General features: G+C 30.8%; 1 protein-coding gene across 2 annotated transcripts in view; it reads right to left on the bottom strand.

Annotated features, from left to right (window-relative positions):
• Positions 1-18,704, bottom strand: part of LOC124420086 (ecdysone-induced protein 74EF-like) — a 185,198-nt gene that overhangs the window by 157,580 nt on the left and 8,914 nt on the right. Inside the window, exon 2 of one of the 2 annotated variants that reach the window (XR_006941021.1) lies at positions 9,060-9,199. The exons of the other annotated variant lie outside the window; for it this stretch is intronic. The gene's annotated coding sequence lies outside the window, so the exon portion shown is untranslated. The remainder of the gene's footprint in view (positions 1-9,059; positions 9,200-18,704) is intronic. 2 annotated transcript variants of the gene reach the window in all.

The raw sequence follows: 18,704 nt of genomic DNA, 5'->3' as shown, positions 1-18,704 counted from the left end.
AGTCTATAGTCTAGTCTATAGTCTAGTCTATAGTATAGTCTATAGTCTAGTCTATAGTCTAGTCTATAGTCTAGTCTATAGTCTAGTCTACAGTCTAGTCTATAATCTTGTCGATTTTAGTTGTTGCAGTTGAGACTTGTTGTACCAAACAGTTTTGAAATTATCATCGGTTTTGAAATATTTTTCTGTAATTAATTAGGATTCTATTTTCATGAAACTAAAATTCAATTAAGAAATTCCAAGAAATTTTCATTTAGCAATTTAAATTATTCAATACAATTTTTTCTATAATCAAGAATATTAAAAAAAAGAAAATTAAAATATTCCAATTTTAATTGGCCACTTTAATGTTTTCCTTTTATTAAAATTATTCTAATTAAACAGGCTCTTTATAATTGAATTAACATTTTTAAAGCTGTTCCAAATAGAATATTTTTGCCATAAATATGACTTTTTTGTTTTTGGTAATAAAAGAAAATTTGTTACTACCGAAAATGTTGTATGTATTATTTTTTTTAAAATACACACACACATAATTTAAACAAACAAAATGTTCCACATCAATTATTCTCTGTAAGCCATTTTATATTTTCGTTTTGGTTTTCTTTTTTCTTCTTAATACTCGTATTAATAATTTTCTTGTGTAGGGATTTAAATTTTTTTCCATAAATGAGCCTTTTTCAAAATAACGTTAAAACATTTAAGTCTTATAAATTATGAATGTTCAGTACAACCAAAAAAAAAAAAAAAAAAATTTTTGCCGACTTGGTAATTAATGACATCGAATGAGCTTTCAAAAAACCAAAAGAGAAAAAACCCTGCATGATTGCTTTTATTTTTTCGTTTAATATATTTTAAAGTTTACTCACGTTCTGGTTTTTTGGGGGAAAATAAGCTAGAACAAAATACAAAAAAAAAAAGTACAAAAGAAAAGCCTTAAATTGTCCAAATGCTACTTATTTACTTCTTATGAACATTTGATGTAAATCCAAGACTCAATAAATATTACTACAGTGAGTGACAGAAGAAAGGAAATTGCTATTATTTTAATTTATCGAAAGATATAGTGAGAGATTGAATAACAAAAATTGGCCCTAAATTGTTATAGCTAGCTGAATGTAAAAGTTCATTAACATTAAAACTGACCTTCAATTGGAAGATTGTCTTGTTATAAGAAAATACAAAAAGTACCTTTAAATGATCGAAAAAGTACCAAAAAGTCCCCTCTTATAGGGTTCGTTAGTTCAGAAAGCCTAGAAGGTAGCTTTTGTGATACGATCTCTTTTATATGATCTCATTTACATATATAAAAGGGGAAAATTTAAAAAGTACTTTTTGAAAAAGTACATAAAAGTTCCCTTTTATAAGTTCTTAGTTACTCCGGGCTCTTCCTGCTTAATTTCATGTTTCTAGGTGGTTTATTTCGGATTATAGGTTCAATATTATAGAAAACTCCGAAGTAAGGTACGAGAAGGTATCAAAAGTCCTCATTAATAGGTTTTCTTTTACTTCGGGCTCAACCATGTTTCATGTTTTTTTTTAGAAATTTCAAAAGGTATCTTCAGAAGAACAAAGATGTCCGAAATGTCCCTTTTACAGTTTCTTCTTTACCACGGGCTCGGCATGCAGGAAAAGTCAAAAAGTACTTTTGAGGAAGGAAAAAGTAGCAAAAAGTCCCATTTTAGTTAATTTATTGGGAAACAAAAAAGCATCAAAAATGTCCTTTTTTAGGTTCTCTTTTAATTCGGGCTCAACATGCTTTTTTTCATGTTTCTAGGAAAATTCAAAAAGTATATTTTGAAGAACAAAAAAAAATTCCAAAAAGTCCACTTTTATAGATTCTCACTTAATCCAGGCAGAACATGTTTGATTTCATGTTTCTAAGTACAATATTATTAAAGCCTCAAAAAGTACCAGTTAAAGAACGAACAAGTAGGAAAATATAGTCGGGCATGGCCGACCATATAATACCCTACACCATATTAACATTTTTATTTTTTATAAAGAAACTTTTATGTTGAATATTACCACAAATCCAAAATATTTAAGCAATTTATTGATAAAAAAATTAAAATTTCTATATGAGGCTTTATATAGGTCAAATATGGGCCGATCCTCGGTAAATTTGGGAAAAGGATATATTTTTAAATTACAGTTAGTTTTGTTGAGTTTCATTGCGATACAAATGATTACAAGTCAATTTTAGACGTTTAAGACATTTTTTGAAGGGGGGTTAGGGTCAAATATAGGCCGATCCTTACGAAAATCTGCAGTGTCATTTATACTTATATAAAACTTATTTGTGCCAATTTTTAGAGAGATAGTAGAATATTTGACGTAATTATGGCATAAAAAGTTCAAATCGGGAGGTACGGTTGTATGGGGGCTAGGTGAAATAATGGACCGACTTCAACCATTTTCAATAGGCTTCGTCCCTGTGCCAAAAAACATGCTTGGTCCAAATTTCATCAAATTATCTTGAAAATTGCGGCCTGTACCTTGCGCACAAGGTTTACATGGACAGCCAGCCAGCCGGACAGAAGGACGGACGGACATGTCTTAATCGACTCAAAAAATGATTCTGAATCGATCGGTATACTTAAAGGTGGGTATTGGACCAATATTTTTGTATGTTACAAACATCAGCACAAACGTATAATACCCTCCCCACTATAGTTGTGTAGGGTATAAAAAGTGCAAAAAATCGTTCTTTTTAATAGATTCTCACTTAATCCGGGAACAACATGATTAATTTTATGTTTCTAGGTTTAAGATTATAAAAAACCCAAAAAGTAACAATTAAAGAACAAAAAAGGACCAATAAATAGTACTTTTATTTACGATAACTGAAACCCCGAGTAGGGCTTGAAAACCTTTTGATCAAACTATATGTAGCAATTTTGGAGATAATTAAATGAAATTTGGTACATGATCTTCTATTATCCCAGGGACAAAGCCTATTGTAAATGGTTAACATCTGTCCAATATTTCACGTAGATCCCATAAACCTAAACTTGCCGAGTAGTGCTTTTAGGTTTATAATTTTATATACTCGTATCTTGACAAAAAGCTACAAAACCAAGTTTTACACTAGCCTTGATGATTCTCATGAACTTTATAATTATAGGGCTTCATTGGACCCTAAAAATTTGACTTAAATGTCCACAATATTATTCAACAATAAATGTCTTGAGTATATATGAGTCAAGGTACAATTCAACTTGCTTTATTATCATATTTTATTTTTGTTACAGGTGTAGGGTCCTGGACACACAGGATTACGTGCACATCTATACAAAATTGGACGTGCGGATTCAGACGAATGTAGAGCATGTGGAGAGGACAGTGAAACTCTGGAGCACTTTCTTTGCTACTGTCAGGCATTCGTCGAAGTTATTATTACGGAAATAACACTCTTAACTAACACTGATTGGAAGATTCTCAGGAATTACGTCCAGGAAACTGAGTTTCTAAATATGGAAAAATAATACATTCAGTGAACATTTTTTTTCATGAATTGGAGCACACAACAGGCCCGATAGTGGCCTCGGTGTATTTCTTCGGATTTGATGTAGTATACATCCTCCTATCAACCGTAACCTAACCTAACAGGTGTAGGGTATTATATGGTCAGCTTCGCCCGACTATAATTTATTGCATCATTTTCTACGCACAATTTTCTATCTCTGATATTGACACGAACAAAACAATAACAAAATAATGCTTTGTAATGCAACATCTTTAATTTGCAATTCGGGTCTGAGTTGGAGAACAACTCTCTCGACATCGCCATTAATTTTCTAAGGACGATCAGGCTTGTGTTTATTGTCTACATTAGCCTCGTGCTGTCGAAGTGAGGTATGGTGGAAACCATAAAATACTCACACCGTTTATACCCTGGTGGAGATCATAAAGGACAACCATGGTGGATACCATTTAATACTCGGGGCGTTGTTTTCCTGGTAGAAAATTTTTCTTTTTGATGAAATTTTTAGAGATAGCATTGGATTTTTGTTCAGATCCCCGTTATATACGGACCGATTTGCTGAAAGAAATCTTCTTGGAAGTAGAATCGTTGAGGATTTGAATCCTGAAAATATAAAATTGATTTGAACAAACAGGCAGTCTCCCAAGGTCCCGGAAAATACATATAGGATTGAAAATTATATTAAGTATTTAAATTACAAACAGAATGACATACTTAAATAAAGGCTTTTCACAAGGTGAAGGATATGAAAAGACAAGAAAACTTATAAAATCTGTTATTGAGTTAGTCAAACATACAACGCGATTAATTTTGTGTGAAAATATTACAAAATATAGTAATTCAGCTAGCTGAATAGATTTTTATACCCTCCACCAGCATCAGTGGTGATAGAGGATATATATAACTTTGTCATTCCGTGTGTAACACCAAGAAATATTCATCTGGTCTTTATCAAATTGTGAGTCGATTTAACTATTTCCCTCTGCCGTCTGACCATCTGTCTGTGTAAAACACGTTCACGATAAAACGAAGCAAAAGAATTTAACCAAATTTACCCAAAATGTTCTTAATTTTCCTTGTTGTTTGGTGTTGAAAGGAAAATTTTTTTGGATGGATTCATAATTGGACAAAGCTCACATACAAGGTCCCCTCCCGAAAATCACTTATACGCGCATATCTCATTACTAAATTAAGATATTGATATAAAATTTGGTTGAAGTATTACTCATATGCATATTAATATTACTGTGAAAGTTTTTTCCGATCGGACCATAATCCCATACAATGTCACTTCCCGAAAATAACATAAACGAGTATAACCCATTATTAAATTAAGAAATATTACCATGAAAGTTTTTTTTGGATCGGTATATAATTGGTCATAACTGCCATGCATGGTCCTCTCCCGAAAATAACTAAATAATAAAAAATAATAAGATAGCTGAATATATAAATTTTTTTGTTTTATACTAAAACTAAGCATGTTGAACACCAATATTAAAGGAATTTCATAATTCAGCTAGCTGAATAACAATATTTTGAGAAATATTTAAAATAAATTATAAATTTTTCCAATTTTTTTCAAAAAAATTTAAATTCCACACAAAAATGTATAAATTTGTAATCATTGCTTTTGGATCTTAAAATTTCATTGTCATTTTTTTTTTTTGCAATTTCTATTTCTTCCTGCCAAAAATTTTGCTTTAAATTGACACTTTTAATGTGTCTTCTATTCATGGCCATAAATAACATTTATGTATTTTTTTCAGTCATGTTCATCCTGTTTATATAGATAGTTACCGACTTAATACCATAAAAATTGACTAACATACATTTTCCAGCATTTATCCCCTTTTTTTTTTATTACCACCAACTGTACACAGTAACAATAGGAGTTCACCTTAACATAATACTATTTACTGCAAAACCACAACACTGCTGATTTAAATATAATCTTTTGCTGATTCACCAAAACATAAAAATTATATATACTGTTCGATATACGTTCGTTAGTTGCCAAAAACAAAAAAATATATATAAAAATTGAGAATGCATGTTAGAATTCAATGAACGTACAAAAATCATTCATTTAACAAAATAGCAAAAAAAAAAAAAAACAAAAAAACGAAAAGAAAAATCCAAAATTAGTACATGTTTTGGATTTTAGACAATAACAACAAACAAGCGAAACAAAATAATACAAAATGGCAAAAAATAAAACAGTTACTGTAATAGGAACACAAAATCAAATTAGTTGTAAGCGTTCACCTAGATTAATGTCTATTAACATGACCATTATATTAAGTTTTATTTACCAATGACTAAACGCACACAAAAATACAGACACACACACACACACACATAATACATATACGCCATTCACACATATTGAAAGACAAAGGCCAAAAAAGCATGCATAAATAAAGTTAAGTAATCAATATAATTAAAGGCATTAAAGGGATGTGCATATAAAAAGGCATTGTCTAAATGTGTAAATATTAGGGTAGTTCATTTAATAAGTTGCAACTCTAAAGTCAATAAAATTTAATCAAATACATGTATTAAAACTGTTACAAAAATAATATAGCATTTAAGTTGAATTGTACCTTGCCTCATATATACTTAAGCCATTTATTGTTGAAAAACGGTATTATAGAAGATCATGTGATAAAGTTCATTGAATTATCTTCAAAATTGCGACTTTTAGTTTGATTACAAGGTTTACAAGCCCTATTCGGGGGTTCAGTTGTATGGGGACCAGGTGAAATAATGGACCGATCTTAACCATTTTCAATAGGCTTGTTTTCTGGGAAAAAAAGATCATGTACCAAATTTAATTTAATTATCTTCAAAATTTCGACCTGTAATTTGATTACAAGGTTAACATGGACGGACGGACGGACGGATTGACAGACGGACAGTCAGACTGATGGACATAGCTAAATAGACTCAGAAAATGAAACTGTGCCGATTGGTATACTTTAAGGTAGGTATAGGACCAATATTATTGTGCGTTACAAATATCAGGACAAACCCAATACAACCTCCCAACTAAAGTGGTGTAGGGTATAATAAAATCTTAGAAACATTTACTACACAGAAAAGATTTCAACGAAAATATTGTTATACAATGAAAATTTAAATAAAAATTTTGTATAAAAAGAAAATTTAACGAAAACTCTATTAAAGGTATATGTAACCACAATTTTTATATCTATCTATCTATCTATCTATCTATCTATCTATCTATCTATCTATCTATCTATCTATCTATCTATCTATCTATCTATCTATCTATCTATCTATCTATCTATCTATCTATCTATCTATCTATCTATCTATCTATCTATCTATCTATCTATCTGTCTACCTATCTATCTATCTATCTATCTATCTATCTATCTATCTATCAACGAATATTTTTTTCAAAAAAAAATTCTCTAAAAAATCTTTATAATTTTACTTTCTCATACTTATTGTCTACCTTCGCACTTCTAGTTTAACAAATCCATTAAATATTAATGTTATTTTTCATCAAAAATCGAGAGTTTGTTTATTTCATTTTTGTCTTCTGTTTGTGAATTTTTGTGTTTTTTTTTTTGTTTAATCCAATTAAAATATCATATGGCATTCAATACGTTCAATTGCTCGCTTCCTACACATTACACAACTAAAATAAGGCAGCGAAAAAATAGGAAAATACATTAAATGTTGTGAAACGAACTTAATTAAATGTACACGTATAGAATGTCAGAATACTCTCCATATTACATCACACACAATCTAAACTAAACAAATGAACGATGAGACAGACAGACAGACACACAAAACGAAGGACAGACAGTTAAAATGACTAAAATTCATTTCAATGACTAAAATGAGATGAACGTTGAATAAATAAATGAATGAAAGTAACTACCACGACTAGTATGAACTACGTACAACAACTACACATTGTAATTTTGATTTCATTTAATTAATTTGTTTTCCTTTTAGACTAAAGATCTACAGTTTTTGTGTTTTTTTTTCAGTATTTTCTTAATAATATTTTACAAAGAGCAACTACATGAAACAACAGCGGCCAACAAAAAGAAAATAACAAAAACACCGTAATTTTCTTTTTCCTTTTTAAACACTAACACACCCATACAACCACCCAGCCATTCATACCAACGAAACAGCAACAAAATCTTAAGAGAAAAAAAAAAACAAAATTTCATGTTAAAACAAAACAATCGAATAACACACACAAACATATATTCTTTCTAAGCTCCCATTTTCACTCCCACTTTCATTTACTCTCTTTTCTTAATGTTTGTTTGAAACATAAATTCACTGCAGAATCGTATTTCAATGTGACTTTTTGCCAATTCAATTCTATAGTCCTGCCTGTTTTGTAGGCCATACACTTTGGCTTTCTAGATGTTGTCAATACATATAGAAAAATAAATACATTTTTCAACTTAAAGTCAAGAAGCTTTAATAGAAACTCGCTAACAGACCTACTCCAAAGGAAAAGGAGGAGCGCCAACAATTACTCTAGAAAAGTATTACAAATACCAGGGAATAGTAATAGTAGTCTGTTTATAAAACTCTTACAGCAGGTACTTTCAAACATATTTTTTAATATTTCCTGGATTAACAATATAGCTATTTATTAATGGCTGGCATTTATCTAAAGGATGTTATTTTAAGGCTGGCATCTTAATGTGAAAGTTTTGTTTCCTATTTTCCTTTCTTTTTATTAAGTATTTTAAGGTTTATGGGATTATTGGGCTTATTCTGGAATAAAACTTCTAGATAATATACAGGATAACACTCTACCGTTAACAAACATTATGTTAAAACTGTTAAATTAAAGCTATCATAATGTGTTCTTCTATTTATCGTAAATTTTCTATAAAGAGAAAATTTTCTAAAAGAAAAATTCTTGTAAATTTTCTATAAAAAAAAAATTTATTGTAAAATTTTATTTAAAAACTTCACTAAATAGAAAATTTTATTTTACATCTTTCACACTGTAAATGTGGTTGGTTGGTTTGTTCATTCATTACTTTTGCTTCGGTTAATTTAGTTAAATTATAATTTGTAATTGTATCATTTATATGTATGTATGTGTTTATAAATAAAAACCCCATTCTAAATGTAGTGTGAATTTAAACAAACACTTACAATTGCAAATGTCTACTTGTTTTTTTCTTTTCAAGATTAATTAATTAAGAAGAAAGCCAAAGAAAAATAACACACACACACAAACATTCTCACGCCCCGAGAGGGTGTAGAGCTTAAAACTTGTACAAAATTAAATAAAATCAATTAAATTTGTCTTTGTGGGTCTATTCGAGCAAATCATAAGCTTTAAAAGACTTTTCACATTCATTTAAAATAAAAACTCAAACTCCCAATACACACACACACACACTGAAACACTAGCGTTATCCTTTCAATAAAAACACATTTAATTTATAAATATAAACTTAACTTTGTCTTGTTGTTTCAACAAACCTTCTCGGCAATTGCTCTAGTAATTTAAAAGACACACGCATACACAGAGAAACAAATGCACACTTACACAAGTATCCATAGACACAAACAAATGTTGTTCATACATTGCGATCGAACATATTTCCTTTAAGCATCTCGTTCATTCTCTTACTCCTTTGTCTCCCAGATACACATTGTGTTTTGATTTCTTCACATTCAGTTGTTTGCCTATAATATGATTGTATTAGATCCAGTTAGATACTTTCGTTTCTGGACTACTACAAGAGGGGAGGTATATATGTGTGAGTAAAATGTGTTTGTATTTATGTGAGGGCTGGTGGAAAAGAAATTTCTTTCTTTAGAAAATTTATCGAAATTTTTCTGTAAAAGAAAAAAGAAACGACTTTCGAAAAAATAATAAAATTTAACGAAGTTTTTCTGAAAAAAAATGTTATCGAAAAATTTCTACAAAAAAAAGTTATCAAAAATATTCAATAAATTCTCATTTTCTCAATTTCGATAAATTCACTTTCTCATAGAGAATTTTCAATAAATTCTCCTTTTTAAACAGAATTTTCGATAAATTCTCTTTATGTAGAGAATTTTCGATAAATTCTCTTTATGTAAAGAATTTTCAATAGATTCTCTTTTTAAAGAGAATTTTCGATAAATTCACTTTTTATAGAGAATTTTCGATAAATTCTGTTTTTATAGAGAATTTTCGATAAATTCTCTTTTTAAAGAGAATTTTCGAAAAATTCTCTTTTTATTGAGAATTTTCGATAAATTCTCTTTTTATAGAGAATTTTCGATAAATTCTCTTTTTATAGAGAATTTTTGATAAAATATCTTTTTATAGTGAATTTTTGATAAATTCTCTTTTTTTAAAGTGAATTTTTGATAAATTCTCTTTTTATAGAGAATTTTCGATAAATTCTCTTTTTATAGAGAATATTCGATAAATTCTCTTTTAATAGAGAAGTTTCGATAATTTTTCTTTTTATCGAGATATTTTGATAAATTCTCTTTTTATCGAGAATTATCGGTAAATTCTCTTTTTATAGAGAATTTTCGATAAGTTTTCTTTTTTGAGAGAATTTTCGATAAATTCTCTTTTTATAGAGAATTTTCGATAAATTCTCTTTTTTTATAGAGTATTTTCGATAAATTCTTTTTATAGAGTATTTTCTATAAATTCTCTTTTTATAAAGAATTTTCGATAAATTCTCTTTTTATAAAGAATTTTCGATAAATTCTCTTTTTATAGAGAATTTTCGATAAATTCTCTTTTTATAGAGAATTTTCGATAAATTCTCTTTTTATAGAGAATTTTCGATAAATTCTCTTTTTATAGAGAATTTTCGATAAATTCTCTTTTTATGGAGAATTTTTGATAAATTCTCTTTTTATAGTAATTTTTTGATAAATTCTCTTTTTATAGTGAATTTTTGATAAATTCTCTTTTTATGGAGAATTTTCGCTAAATTATCTAATTATAGAGAATATTCGATAATATTTCTTTTTATAGAGAATTTTCGAAAAATAATCTTTTTTCTGTTTCCAGAAAATTTGCCATACATTTTAGATTTCCCTCATATATTTATGAATATATCTCCATACATTTAAAAAGCACATATGTACATACAACGCATATGTAGGTCTGTCTGTGTATTTTATCGTTCATATGTGTTCCTATGCTTATTTGTATGTGTAGAAAACAGTATATATTTTCTAAACAACAACACAACACTATTCTGAAGTATTTTAAATGAATAGATTTAGCAGTAAGTATGTGAAGTGGAGCCTCTCTTTCCTCCCTTTAAATTTTTTACAGTTTACAATTTCATCATCATCTTCAGCATAGCAGGAGTTGGATAAATGTTGCTAAGTGGTATAGTGACGACTACAGCAACAATGGAAATGTTATTGTTGTTTTTGTTGTAAGTGTTGGTTGTTAAGCAAATGTGGGTAACCAAAGGTACGCTTTAACTAGACCCAAGGCTGGGTCTTAATTTGTAAGCTCTATGCCACAACGAAAAAAAAAGAGGAATAAATATGAAAAAATAAACAAGTATTAAAATAATAATAACAGGGCTTTTGGCAAATTTTTAGCACTCATGTGCTACAATGAAGATTTTAGTGTCATGAGTTTATTAAGCCCGAAAAACTTTATGAGATGTAAATGTTAAAAAAAGCAAATAAGAATGATGTATTAAACTATGTAGTAGTTTTAGTATGGTCAAGTCGTTATCCTGATAACGTAAGGATAAATTGGATTAGTGCAACTAAATATTGTTATGATGTACACACTTTTTTATAGAAAATTTTCGATAAATTTATTTTGTAGAGAAAATTTTCGATAAACTTATTTTTTTAGAGAAAATTTTCGATAAATTTACTTTTAAAAGAAAATTTTCGATAAATTTACTTTTTAGAGAAAATTTTCGATAAATTTTAGAAAAATTGTTGATAAATTTTTTTTCTATAGAAAATTTTTTTATAAAAATTCTCTCTATAGAAATGTCCTTTATATATTCTATAGAAAATAAAAAAAACATATTTTTTATGAAAAATTTCATGGGCCCATAAAGAACGTCTTATCTTATGAGGCCACCAATGAAAGTAAAATGAATTCTAGAGAAAGAGTTCAACATCAATCGAATCATATATAGTTGGATGGACAAAAGTCGGGGCCATAATGTTGAATAAACAAAATGCTCTAAGCACTTCTTTCCAAGTAGGTTATATGAAATAAATTAGATTTATTTGATGATCTTTACAGATTTGAACATCTCATAAGAGATTTAGCATAACCTTAACGCAGAGAATACTTGATCAGACTTGACTTACGATCTCTTACACTTTGTGTTATCGTATCTTGGTGTATTGCATCCCGGGACAAAGAGGTACTAGCATCATCGGGTGGTCAGTTGCCTGCAGGACTTGTCTAACTTGTTGGTTGAGCTTCCTTCGGGATCCACGTAGTGGCTATCGTTTAAAACCAAAGTCGCAGGAACAAAAATTCGCTGCTGTTGGCGAACGACAACAGATACTCCAAAGAGGATTAACTGTCTGACTAAGCGTTAGACAGTAAATCAAGATTAAGTCTCTCGCATGTTGTTCTCTTATGAGTGTGTCGGATGAATGAGAAGTGTTCAGGATTAAATGGTGATGGATGAAAGCTATTGTTACATGTGATAAAATTAAATTTTCCTCCCTTATTCTGATATGTTTAGAAAACACTCCGTTCATCTCATTATGTAAGAACGCAGTCTTTGGCTTTGGCTTATGTGATGGATTTGTACTTCAGTCTACTGGTTAAGTCTCTAAGTGCTGTTGCCTACCAGAGGCCATTCCATCTGCGTGGTTGTAAACGAAAGTGATGATGGTAGCAATGGTCAGAGATTAGATAGCTTATGTACTTGACCGGAAATTCCATATACGTAAGTTTACACCAGCGTGTAAAATACACAATTGAGCGGTGGTCAGCCGTCACAGAAGATCACATAGTGGTTGAAGAAGACCTTTAAGATCGGTGCTGTTGGCGAATGACAACAGATTCCCCATGGGGGAGTAACTGTCTGACTAAGCGTTGGACAGTAAACCTAGAGTTCTCTTATAAGTGTGTCGGATGAAAGAGTAGTGTGAAGGGTTAAATGGTAATGAATTAAAGGGATTGTATACATGTAATACCATTAAATTTTCCTTTCATCATCCTCCATTCATCACAGGGTGTTCTCTGTGAGTTAAAACGAAGAGTTCGGCTAATTTGATGGATTTGTAACATCGGTCTACCGGTTACGTCTCTAAGTGCTGTTGCCGACTCGGCAGATGTCATTCCATCTGTGTGGTTGTAAACGGAAGTGATGTTTTTATATCTCGGAAGTTAAGCAACGGGGCAGCAATGGTTAGAGATTAGAGAACTCATGTATTTGAGCAAAAAGCGCGCACATATACTGGACCGAAAATTCCATATATGTAAATTTACATCAGCGTGTAAGATACACACTGGGGCGGTGGAGAGTCGTGACAGAAGAGCACACCTTGGCTAAAAAAGGCCAACACGGCAGGTGTTCATGGAAAGCACTTTGGTATTCATTTCTTTTTTAGCATTCGAGCAGTTTTTCGGATGTGCAAATTGTCTTACAAATATTTACTTTCGGCTTCATTTTGATACCCGATTTCGAGCTTTCGAATGAATTTTGTTGCTTGAATGATTTTGCAAATTCTTGTCAAGTTTGACAACAATCTTATATCTTTAGACGGTATAGTCCGTTAGAGTGGCTTAACCGATTACTTTTATAGTGTTAAAAGGTCATTCGGGAATAATCGGTGAGAGAGACTAGAAAGATATTAACGGAGGATGGAAAGCCAACTCTATAGTTAGTACACTCAAAAAAAAAGAATCAAGCCATCGGGGCTTGAAGCAATACATATTGATTTCAATAGTATTGGCTTCAATCAAGTGCAGAATGATTGAATTAATCTCGAATCAGTCAATCGCGAAAGTTTTGATTTTAAAGCGTGATCTCAGAATGTACTTGGTTTAATCTCAAAACTCATTTTGTTATTAATTTTTTAGTAATAAAAGGTTCAGTTTTTGAAACAAATCCCGATTTTGACTTATCTTAAGCCAAAGGCAATGAAAATGAGATTGCATTTTGAAGCACGTTATGTGGCTTAATTTGAGAATAGATTTTTCTACGGCGTTTTTCTTATGCGTAGCTAATTGGGTGGATACACAGGATTCAGCGTATAACTATATAAAATTGAACGAGTGGATTCAGATGAATGTAGAGAATGCGGAAAGAGGACAGTGATAGGAAAGATCCAAATATCATGGGATCAATATTATATCAGATATCACATGCCTCACGAATGCTAAAAGAAATTTTTGAATAACTAAGTTCAGGAAACTGATTCTCTTAACATCGGACGATACTTTATCATAATAAATTTTAACATTAATGTAAAATAGTGCAAAACTCTTCAACTAAAAACCCAATTTAAAATATTTCACATTTTTTTCATATATTCATTGGGGCATGTGAAAATTACACTGAGAATTGTGAATTTATTTCTTAATTTTCGATTGTTTTTCTTTAAAATTTCTTTCTTCCTTTCATATTATGTATTTGACTTCTTGTGCACCCGTATAGTATAATATTTTCAGTTTTCTGAAAAATGTTTTTTTTTTTGTTCAGTTTATTTCTCATTTAAAAGTAGTGATTAAATTATGATGATATTTAAGACACATTCGAAAAGAAAAATAAATAGTAGCAACAAGACCAGTTCTATATACTGGTGCTGCCTGTGCAAACGTACAAATAGTTGAAGTAACAGACAAGAGGCCATAATGGAAGTAGTTTGTTTATGACCATAAGTAGAAGAAATGGTTTGCCCGCAACTGATTAATACATCTGGGTCCTTAGTTTTCTTCATCCTAGAAAGTCAAACGAGGCAGTCATCCAAGCAACCAACCAACCAAACATTCAAGCATTATTGTTGATTTTACGAATGTGTGCACATGTGCGTGCTAATGTGTGTGCGATTGTTGTATTATAGAGTGAAAGTTGTTGCTGTATATGGTTGTGTGTATCTATGTATATTTACTAGTATTGCGTATATCGTGTTGCCTTCAATGTTCTTGACTGATGCTGTTGTTTATAGAAATTGTTGGAGGTTGTTTATTTACTCGTTTATGTATGTGTTGAACTTTGATCCCAGCAGTTTTAAAGGATATTTTTTTCAAATCTTTCGACATATGGCTTTCGAAAAAAAGTCATATGTTACTTTAGAATCTACAGATATTGTATCAAGAATTAAATTGCCACTTTAGTGTCCCTAAGTAATGTAGAGAGTGACTTGTCTTTTACAATTGTCTCTGTACTGCAATAGTGTTCCAACAAAAGTAATCTAATATAGATTTGTCCGATTGTAATCATTGGAATATATATTTGAAATTTGTAGTATAATCAATTTGTTTATATCACTTAGAACTGCAGGGTTAATATATAAACATACATATGTGTGAATTTGTTTTAGCTTCATATTGCCTGTATTTGTTGGCTGACTTTTCAAGGGAGTTTTTGATGTTGTCGTATTGTTGTTCTTGTTATTGTATATTTTCTTATAAGTCTATGATTATGTGTGAGTGTATATGTATGTTTAAATGTTGGCATTAAAACGAAGAAGAATAAACAAAATATTATGCGAGTTTTCTATATAAAAAAATATTAAAACACACAAGAAATATAACAAAAACAAAAAAAAAACCTAAAAAAACGTTTTCCATAAATCAGTGATGTTATGTGGAGGGTTGTTTGTAATAGTACCAAAGGGGTACTTTTTCTAAAACTTAATGGTATTTAATTATAAAAGTAACACTACTTTAAGCATTAAAGATTAAAGCAGCTATAAAAGGGGAGTAGATTTTTTTTAATGAAATTTTTCATTTTGAGTCCAATTATAAAGACACTTGATATAATAGTCAATGTAGATATAATGTTTTAAATCGGATAATGTTTAAAAGTGTATAGTGGGTTAGGAGTACTAAACATTTCAAAGATTTGCTTACGTTGAAATTTCTTGCCTTGTTACAGTAAAGGTAAAGGTGGCCGAGAACAAGAATTGGAAACATTATTCTTATCCAACTAACCTCCCATTTTAGACCTTATTACAGTGTTAGATAGGCTTATCCGATTACTTTTACAGTGGTAAAAGGCCATTCGGGAATTAACGGTAATGCATTGCTATAAAGGAAAGAGTACTTAAGAAAATTAACATTTGTAAACCATACGACTCAACATAGACTGATATTAAACCATTTACGAGAGATGTCCATACAATCACTAGAAATAATACTAAGAGAGAGTGACTTTAGAGTGAGACAGAGAGAGAGAGGATGAGAAGCCAACTCTATAGTTAGTCATCTCAAGCCACCCGGGCTTGCACCAATCCGAATTATATAGAAGTGTAAGAGATCAGATTTGAAACCAGTCGAAACAGAGTAATCGGTACTAAAGGCAAATAAAGGTAAAGTGCTGAAATTAGTTTGATTAAAAGATTTCCGCCTTGTGTAGGCTACAAATTTAGTCAGACCTTCACAAGGAACCTGTACTGACAGTAAATAATACATTTGATGACAACATTGGCCGAAAAAAGCTAAGATGGCGACCAGACCTGAGTGCATAATATTCTCTCCCGTTAACGTTCCATCGCATTTGGAATATCCGTTAAACACTCTTTAAAAAGAAGTATTTGGAAAATTTTATCTCACTCGATTAATAGTCCAGAGCTTGGCCCGCCAAATAATTATTTATTTCGATTCATGGAGAACGCTTTCTCTGAATCACGCTTTACTTTTCTCTTTTTCTCGTTCCTTGCTTCGTTGTTCTTTTGATTCGGAATCCGTAAGTTATCTGAAAGACATTTTATGGAAATTGGTTATATGCCAAAGACCAGGGTCAATGATTCCAGATTTAGTATAATGTCATAAATAAATTCCTTTTTGAAAGGCAGTAATAATCACATACGCAGATGATGTAGTGCTTCGAAACAAACATAAGTATCAACCAACTATAAATGATCTGATGAAACCAGCTTTTAGCACTGAGTACATGTTTGGGAAATCCAGAGTTTTGCCCTTTTGATTTTTTATTTATTTCGAAGAATGGAGAACGTTCTTCTTCTGAACAGGAATTGGTTTTTCATTCGTTGCTTCGAAGAATCAACAGTTCTTTTGGTTCAGAATCCATAAGTTACCCGAAAGGCAGTTTATGGCTTATATGCCGAAGTGCAAGGTCAATGATTCCAGATTTAGTACATTGTGAATTTCTTTTTTAAAGGTCACTACAAATCACATACTCTGTGATGTAGAGCTTCGAAAACAAAGGCAAATATTTTATAACTGATCTGATGGAATTAACTTTTTACAGTAAATTATTATTTGGGAAATTTTGTCTCAGTCCACACTATGGCCCTTCTGATTTTTATTTATTTCGATCCACGTAGAACTCTTTATTTGCGTCACGCTTTACTACTGAACAGGAATTGCTTTTTTATTCATTGCTTCGAAAACCAAGAGTTCCAGAATTCTGATCACCTTGGCAGGAGTGTTTTGACAGTTTTGGAACTTTTAAAGATAATCAAATATCTTCATTGTGGACTATCACCTAAGGGACGACACCTTAGTTTGTAGTGTATTAGGTTGGAACTAGGAAAGGTTATAGGAGGTAGGATAGAGGGAGTAGTGTTTGTGGTCATTCTTTAGGGAACTTATTTCATATGCGGACAGTGGGGCTAGACAAGAAGTTTTGCTGTAATGTATTGTTGCGATTCACGGGACAATGGACCAGAAACTCTACGTATACTTGCAGTGCATTAGGTTGGAACTAGGAGAAGAGGTTATGAAACTAGGAAAAGATGTTATAGGTGGTAGGGTAGAGGGAGTAGTATTTATGGTTATTCTTCAGGGAGTTTATTTCACTTGCAGATAGTAGAGCTAGACAACATGTTTCGCCGTAATGCATTATTGCTATCCACGGACTAATCGACCAAAAACTCTACCTACTTTTGCAGTGTATTAGGTTGGAACTAGGAACAGAGGTTATATGTGAGAGAATAGCGAGATAAGGATTTGTGATCATTCTGCAGGGAGTTCATTTCATATGCGAACTGTATGGTTGAAGAACAAGTTTTGACTGTAAATCATTGTGCGATCCACTGGCCAATCGACCGGAAATGGTGAGTTCATGTGTATAGATAAATCTGCAAGTGTCGGATAAGGGTTCCCTATTCCACTTTAATATCACTAAAATAGTGCAATACACGTCACGATGTACATTCGCCGTGACCTTTACTAGACTTTAAAATAAATTCGTATAACCTTTGTTTCCAGCGCTCATAGAAACATTCGAAAAGTAATTCATCATCTCATATTTAAAGGCTCTCATGTGGAACTTTAAACTTTAGCCTAGTTTCCAGGATGTGAGAGCATTTGGGTAAATGAAATTCCCAACGAAAGATTATAATTCCTTGGCCGAATCTCCTGGTTTTCGGGAGAAATTCGTTAAAGGATTGTAAATCTTCTTGCTCTTTAACGAACCCTCTTTCATTATTTAGATTGTTTCAAAAGTTCTGAATGGTTCAGTTGGTTACCAAAAAACTAACAAAATCATCTAAATTATGAAGAAATGATTTCCAGGCTAATGGACCAAATGAACTCCTAATGTTCTCACTAAATGGCTCTAACCTAATCCTACAAAGAATAGTTTTACTATTTCGTTAATAGGATTGTATGTACATAAATATACATATTTCCAAAGGGATCCTAAATAGATCCTTTTTAACATCCTAACGTTTAGTTAAGCTAAAAAAGTGTTACATTATAAATGAGAGACAATTAAAAACACAAAGCAATACATAATTACCAGTTGTAATCTTAAATTGTACGTATGAGTAATACAAAATTTTAGCTAATATCCAACATAAAAACGTATAAGTAATATTAATTATAATTTATGTTACACATACGTACACCAAAAGAAGAAGAAAAAAACTATTTATAGTTAAAAACAAGTAGGAAAGTATAGTCGGCATGGCCGACCATATGATACCCTACACAATGAGTATATTTTTACAATTTTTACTTTTATAAAATTTTTATTTTTTGTAAAGAAACTGTTGAATATTACCATAATTCCAAAATATTTAAGCCATTTATTGATAAAAA

The sequence above is a fragment of the Lucilia cuprina genome, chromosome 2 (genome assembly GCF_022045245.1).
Source record: "Lucilia cuprina isolate Lc7/37 chromosome 2, ASM2204524v1, whole genome shotgun sequence".
NCBI classification, from domain to species: Eukaryota; Metazoa; Arthropoda; class Insecta; order Diptera; family Calliphoridae; genus Lucilia; species Lucilia cuprina.
Note: the sequence above shows the minus strand (reverse complement) of the source record. Positions and strands in the feature narration are given on the sequence as shown.